We start from the raw sequence: 7,732 nt of genomic DNA on the forward strand, positions 1-7,732 counted from the left end.
AGTTTAATTGGCTGCCAAGTATTGTGACTTTTACCGTGTCGATGCTTGATATTTTTTTTTATTCTTGCAAATATTCTTAAGCTCATTTTTGTGATGCAATTAGGTTATTTGGAAGTCCTCTGGCCTTTTTGCGTCTTGCTTTTATGATGTGTCAGGTGGGTTTGGCGCTGTGCTCAGTCTAGGCAAATCTCTGAGTGTTGTAGCCAGTGTCTGGTGGATCCTGGGTCCGTTCTGGCTGGTGGGGGCCCAGGGTGGGGAGCAGGCACAGCTGCCTTCCCTCCTTAGGGTGGGCTTCCTAGGCTGAACTCTGGAGCAGATCTCCTGCAGATTGCCAGGGCTCCGTCTCGGCAGTAGTCTCTTCTCTGGTCCTCTGTCCTTGGTCTCCCTGGACTTCCAGTCCCATCTCCTGAATGAAGGGAGTCCTCTCTATTCTGCTCTGCACCTCTAATTCTCTCAGGCAGTGAGTGGCCTATGGTCGGGCTGACCTCCTCTGTTTTCCACCTCCCGAGACCACCGTCCTTCCTCGCCGGAAGCTGTCACTCATCTGGCTTGTCTGGTCGTGTTATAACTTTAAGAAGAAGGGTAAATCTGGCCTCGCTACCCCACCCTGGGTGGGAGGGGAAGGCCCAGAGGGTTGCTTTAAAAATGGGAGTAATGACAACATGTCCCCAGATGGGGTGATGTGGTAGAAACAAAGAGCTGAGGATGCAGAGGAGGGAGAGTCGGGGAGGAGGTCCCTGGGTGGAGAGTGGGGGGAATGGGTGCCCCAGTGGAGCTAGGCTGAACCCTGTGGTGGGACCTCCCACTCTTGGGACAGGAGAGAAGGCTCTGGGCACAGGGCAGGCAGATGGAGCTTTCAGGGAGGAGGAGGCCGGAAGAGAGAGGAGATGGCCAGGGCAGAGGAGAGCTGGTTGGACCAGGGGATCCTATGTTGATGCCCAGCAGCACAGAGGCCCAGAGGCCCATGTGATAGGGAGCACGGTTCTAGCGCCACTCTGGGATTCAGGCCCCAGGCTGCCGCATGGGGCCCATGGCAGGGGACCAGGTCCTGCACACATGATCACCAGGGAATTACAGTTCCCTGGCCTCACCCTATTGAGATTCACCTTCAGAACACTTCTGTCAAAAGCACCAGTTTTCTCAGGGCCGATGCTGGGCGAATGTGTCTGGGGCCTGCCCTGCTGGTGTGCTTGGGCCTGGTACCCCCAGAGCCTCCCTGTTTAACTGGCCTGAGAACAGTCCATTTGTTTGGGAAAAGCCAGAAAACCTCAGCCAGTATCTGTGTCCTGAAATTCTCACAAACAATGTGTCCAGACTGAGGAACAGGAGCCTCTGCTGGGAAAGTCGAACCATGCTGTCAGCATCCACAGACCATTCACGGAAACAGTTTGAACGGAGCCACTTCTCTCCCCTTTTCTCGGCCCTTCATTAGAAGGCTGTCTTAAAAAAAAAAAAAAAAAATAGAAGGCTGTGTTGCAGAAGCCAGAGGATAGGCCCCCCAGGGCGTCCGGCCTACCTGCTGCTGGTAGCTTGGCTTCTGGTAACTGGATGCTTCCATGACCTGGGGAAGGGCTCAGCCTGTGTCCCAGCCTTTCCTCCCCTGGGACCCATGTGTCCAGGCCACCTCTCTCTCTAGACCACAAAGGGGCCCACTCACCCCTCATCAGGCCAGGCCGACCCCAGGTCCTCTCAAGATTTCCCTTGGCCTGAGCACAGCACGGGGCTGTGGAATGCCCACCTTTTCTTCTCTTCCCCTGGTGCAGCCTGCGAGCTCCAAAGGCAGGGCCTCTGAAAGCCCTGGTGAATGTCAGCTCAGGCACACCCGCACTGGGCGCTCAGCCTGTAAGTTCTTCCTGAGCCCTTGGTCTGGTGGCACCCCTGTCCTGCATGGTTGGAGGAAGGCCAAATCCCTCTGACGCCCGGGTTCTGAGCAGCAGACCCTGGCCAGTCCCAGCAGCCTCGCCATGGCCACCCCTGTGCTCTTTGTCCCTTGCACAGGGCTGCTTTCTGCCACGCTCTGGCTCTGAGGTGATGTCCACCACGCAGGGTCCCCTGACCCCAGATCACCCAGAGACATAGCACATTTCTTTTTTGAGCACCTGCTGTATACTGGAAAGGTTCTGTAGGACAACTGACTAGTCCTACTCTGGAGAGATTACTATCTGCGGGGTGTGAGAAGCATGTTACCATCACGACAGTTGGTACACACGGCGTCCAGGATGCTGACAGGGCCAGTGGTACTGTGTGCCAGGCTCACACTTCATAGCCATGATCTCGTCTCAGCTGGCAACTCTGATTATCCCCATTCTCCAGATGGGGGAAGGAGGCACAGAGATTTAGTGACTTGCTTAGGCTCACATGGCTGGACCTGTAGCTGCTGACATAGTACAATGCCAGATCGGGATGCCTGGGTGGCTCAGTGGTGTAGCACCTTCCTTCAGGGCGTGATCCTGGGGTCCTGGAATAGAGTCTTGCATCAGGCTCTTCACAGAGAGCCTGCTTCTCCCTCTGCCTGTGTCTCTGTGTCTCTCATGAATAAATAAATAAAATCTTTGAAAATGAAATAAAATGCCAGATTAGTGACAGCAACAGAAAGGTTGAGAAGGCACATAGAGGAGGTGGTGTTGAGCTGGGGATGAGCAGGACTTGCAAGGAGGACAGGAAGGCAGGAGAGACAACAAAATGCACAGACCAAGGGACCTACAGATTGGAGAGCTCACCGCTCTGAGCCTGGACCTGGGGCTGGAGGGCTGGAGAGCAGCGGATGCCGCTGGCTGGGGAAGGATTGGGTCCTGTGGGTAGGCCATCAAGGGTCACGACAGCATGGAAGGGACTTCTGAATCAGGGAGTGACATGCCCAGAGCTACCCTGGTTCCACAGGGCTGGCTCTGCGGGGGCCTGAAGCTGGTTCTAACCAGAAATCAAAACCAGGCTTGCTGGTGAGTCAGTAGCCGGGAACACACACAGCAGCAGGCTGCTCCCCCAGCCCTGCAGACTGGGCAGCCGCCCACGCCTCCCTGAGCGGGACCGCAGGCCGGGGACCAGGGTAGCAGCCTCGCTCACTGGGCTGCCCGCTTCCAACCCAAATGCCATCAAGCAGCAGTGGGCGGGGTGCCTTCCTGCGGGGTCCGCCCTCCCTGCTGTGTCTCCACAGTAGATGCTCTGGTCCCGTGGGGGGTCAGGGAGGGGGCACTGGCCAAAGCTACGTCTGAACTCTTGTTCAAAACCACAGTCAGGGCGGGCTTGTCGGAAAATATGCCTTTCCTTGAGACAGCGAGGCCCTGCCTCTTTGAATCAGCCTGGCCACTTCCTTCCTGTGTGTATCTTACGCACCCGAGGGCCAGGGTGGGTTCAGGGTGTGTGTTGTCACTTCTTTCAAGTTTTAAATTCACATTTTGTTCCTTTGTGAGTCGTAGGCTGGAGGGTGGGGTTGGCTTTAAGGGGCCTTTGTCACTGGAAAGGACACTGGGGACGCCTTGGGCTTTCTCTGAAAGTTGAAACCCTCTGGCTGTGATGTGACAAGGAAGAAAAGGCTCCTTGGGGCACCGCCCCCTTCACTGTGGTAGTGAGCTTAGTCTCAGAAGGGCCTCAAGAGGCACAGAGGACCTCAGAGGTTAGGGGATGAGGGACCAGGGGAGCTGAGGTACTTGCCAAGGTTTCCCGCCTTCCAAGTCCAAGCTCTCCCCTGGACATCACAGGCAGTGGTCAGCCGCCTGATGCCTGTGGCAGGTGGGGGCACTGTCTCCAGCCCCTGACCTTCAGAGCCCGCCCTAAATACATCTCTCGTGCATTTCCTGAGAAGTCAGGGGAACTTGGGCTTGCTAGGTTTTCTTTCTTTTTTAGGTAGACAGAATGCAGGACTTGCTCAGACTTCTTTGGCTGTGACTCACAGCCGATGGTACAACTTACATGGCAACTCCATACGCACATGTAGATGCATGTTTACACATGTATGTATATATGCAAGTACATGTATGTGCACATGCGTATCTATAATGGATACAATTTTCATAAAAACACTGATCCTATGTATGACACACTCACCTCACATATGCTACCCTCACAGTTTCCTATGTGTGCATACATGTATAGATGCAACTTTTACAACTCTCATTCTACGCCAAGCGTGGCACACTCTGCATGGAACACGCTCTCATTTTCAACTGATCGCGCCCACCCCCCCCCGCCCACTAAGCTTATGTCCACACATTAGTGGGTCTGATGTTTGGCAGACACTGGAAATAAAGGAGTTGTGTGTCAGGGTTGGGGCACCCATAGTCCTGGCACTCGGTCGGAGCTCAGCTGATTGTGTTTATCAGACACCTTTTGCAGCAGGCAGCACAAAGCTTGGAGGTGCTTGTATCTAATTCTCTTGGGAACTTCAGGCCTGGGGGGACTCTCCCAGCCCCCTGGCCAGGCCATTGTGGGGTTGCAGCGGGGTGAGACAGTGTCAGTTCACCCAGGCACCTGCCAGGCTCTGGAGGTTCCGTTCAGGGAGACCTGGTAGAGGGCTGCTGCCACTCCGTATGGCTATGCGGTCCCTCTATTTCACTTCAGGTGACAGTGTTACTGGTCTGGGAAAGAACCGGAGGAGTCCCTTTTAATAGCCACTACCCTGCAGGCACTTTGGGCAGGGGTGGAGCTGAATATCTAGCCTCCACCCTCCCTGAGCTCAGCCTGCCCAGGTGATGGGGACCTTAGCTTCAAGCCTGCCATACACCAGGGCTTCTGATGGGTTATGTAATCATGTGGGGGTGGGGGGCACATAGTGCAGGCTGCTGGCTCAGTTAGGCCAGCTCTGTGGGTCACCAGCCCTGGTTCCCAGGGCCATCTGTGGTATACTGGCTTTCTCCTGAGCCCTTTCATGGATTGTGGGCAAGGCAAGAGGAGGTGAATGCTTGTCATCTTTCCATGGAAAGACAGTCACAGGACCAGGTTAGAGACACACCCCAGCAGTTCAATACTACCAGGGCTGCTGTGAGGTTCCACACATCATTGCCCAGAGTGAATGCCTGGCAGGGGAATGAATCTTGGAGTGCTGGTCCAAGGGGCCTGGAGGGTGACCAGGGTGGGGAATATGGGTGGGTAGCTTAGATGCCTCTTCTCTCTCTTGCTTCACTCTCTTGGTGCTTGCTCTGGGTGCCCCTGCAGCCCTCTCGGAGTGGGGTGCTGCTGGCCTAAGGGATGCTTCAAAGTCCTAGTGTCTGTGGGATGCAGGCAGGCAGGGATATGTCCCAGGAAACAGCCAGCAAGAGGCAAGCTCTGGGATTCCCCCATTCACCTTAGCCTCTCTCCCTGCAGATTTAATAAATAAAAATACAAGATGCCCAGTTATATCTGAATTTTAAAGGAACAATGAACAAAGTTTTAGTATAGCATATCTCCAGTGTCCCCTGGGTGTCCTGACTTTTATCTGGCAATACTACCGTCTAGACCTTGGGCTCTGTGGTTGGGCCTTTCCATCTGAAGTCTGCAGGGGCTGGGGGCTGAGGCTGTAGGCCCGGGACAGCCAGGATAGGCCACCAGGCAGCAGAGCCCAGGTGCAGAGAGCAGACATGAGAAGACCAAGCCAGTGGAGTGAGAGCCTGCAGGCCTTCAAAGGAGCCTGAAGGGTTAAGCTCTGTGAGCAGCAGAGAACCCATAAGCCCTCATGTTGGTATGTCATGATTTCCTGTGGCCTTCTAGGAAATACCCTCTACCCGTGCTTGCTGCAAAAGGTCTTTGTTCCCCCAAACCCTCTTCCCCACTAGCATCCTGATCCTGCAATAGGGCATTGGTCACCAGGTGCTCTCTGTGGGAGGGAAGGGGCCGGGAGCAGAAGACTTTCAGCAGCTGATCCCTGTGCACTCTGTAGCAGAGGGGATGGGGCTCTCTAGTTGTCTTGGGGGGCACCTTATTTTGTCACATCCTGACCTCTAGAACCTCAGGACAGGAGAATGATGGAAAAGGAAAGGTTGGGTATAGGAGGGAAATCCCAGGGATAAGCACAACACTGATAGAAAGGTCTGTCTTTCCTGCTCCCACACTGGGGCCAGGTAACCTGCTTTTTTTCACTAACAAGTTGACCTTAGGAAAAAGGAGAGCCCCTCAAATCCTAGCCTCAGCAGAAGGAGGGACTCTAGTGGTACTGCCCAGTTTAAAGGAATTCTGTGTTGGGGTCTGCAGCCAAAGGCCCTTTAGTGATTGTATTATTCAGGATTTTTTTCATTTGCAATTGCTTGAAGGTACAGTCCAAATTAGTGGCAACAGAAAAAGGAAATAATTGGCTTGTTACTGGGTGGTTAGCTTCAGGTATAGTTGGATCCAAGAGCTCAAATTGTATCCATAGTCTATTCAATTTTAATCTCTCTGTGTGTGTGTGTGTATGTGTGTGTCTGTCTGTCTCTCTCTCACTCTCCATAATTCTGTTCTATTTTCCCCTCCTTCTGGCTGCTTCTTCCTCAGGCCAACTCTCCCACATGGTGGCAAGCTGACAATCGATCGAGAGCTTCAAGTGTAGACCAACTAGAGCTTTCAGAGTAGAGAGCTCAAGACAAAGTCCTTGAGGCCGCTCTGACTTCCCCCTGGGTTAGGTGCCCAGCCCTGGATTGATCCCGTGGCTGGGGATGCAGAGCTCTGGCCAGTCCGGGGTCACGATCCCACTCCTAGGAGGGTAGGAGGTCCATATACTAATGGGGAAGGGGAGGTCTCAAGGGCAGCTGTGAACCCCTGCAGGTTCACTCTTATGCAAAATCCTTTGCTTACCATCTAGTGCACGTGTTTCTAACAGGAACCTCAACAGGGAGGGGGGTGGTTTGTCTGAGGGTGGATTCAGCTAGTCTTTTACACAAAACTATGTTAATACGACTTCCAAGGCAATCACAAGACTACAATCATTCAAGCGACAGCTGATTTGGGCATAGCCTTGGGTACCAAGCTAGCTACCTACCGAAACAGAGTGCAGGCAGAGCTGGCCCTTGGAGCTCGGGTCCTCTGATACTGGAGACACTGGTAAGGCTGCCCCATGTGATTCTCTCCTCTCAGGCCTGTGGGAGATGACACCTCTGGTCCCTCCCAGTCAGTGGGGTCACGTGACTGGGTCTGACAGTGCACTGTGAGCAGAAGGGTCATCTGTTATATTCAGGGGGAAGCATTTTCTGGCCAGTCTGATTCTCTGGGCCCCTCTTCCCTACTGTGATGACCAGCTGGGAGGTCTAGGTGGATACAGAGCCACAGAAGGAGAGCAGCTTGGATCCCCAACTAACACCTGGACGATTGATGGGTTTTCAGAGCGTTTCTCAGGTCTGAACTGTACTGTGTGTGAGGGAGAAATAAACCTTCGCCGTGCTCAGACTTGAAAATTTGGGGCAGTCTGTTGCTGCGGCATACGGTGCCTTCTCTGGACAAATACACCTTGGTATATTTTCTTGGCAATTTTCAGGCCTTGCTTTCCAGCGAGATGCCCCCCCCCCCCCCCCCATCTATTGGTCCTTAGTCTCTTGGGATCTACAACCCTGCCTTCCTTCTCTATCAAATATTCCTGGGCTAGCTGACAGAGGCCCTAACTGGAGTTAATGGCTTATGTGGGTTAATGTTGCCCACCATTCTCTTTTCCTTAAATTATAACCTAATTGAGCCTACTCCCGGGGCCCTGTCCCCTGGGCCTTGGCGGCGCCGTTCTCGGCGCAGGGCCTTCTCCCCGGAGCCCGCGTGCAGCCGTGCGGATCCCCGTCACATCCCCGGCCCAGGACCT

This window comes from Nyctereutes procyonoides, unplaced genomic scaffold (assembly GCF_905146905.1).
Source record: "Nyctereutes procyonoides isolate TBG_1078 unplaced genomic scaffold, NYPRO_anot_genome, whole genome shotgun sequence".
Classification (NCBI taxonomy): Eukaryota; Metazoa; Chordata; class Mammalia; order Carnivora; family Canidae; genus Nyctereutes; species Nyctereutes procyonoides.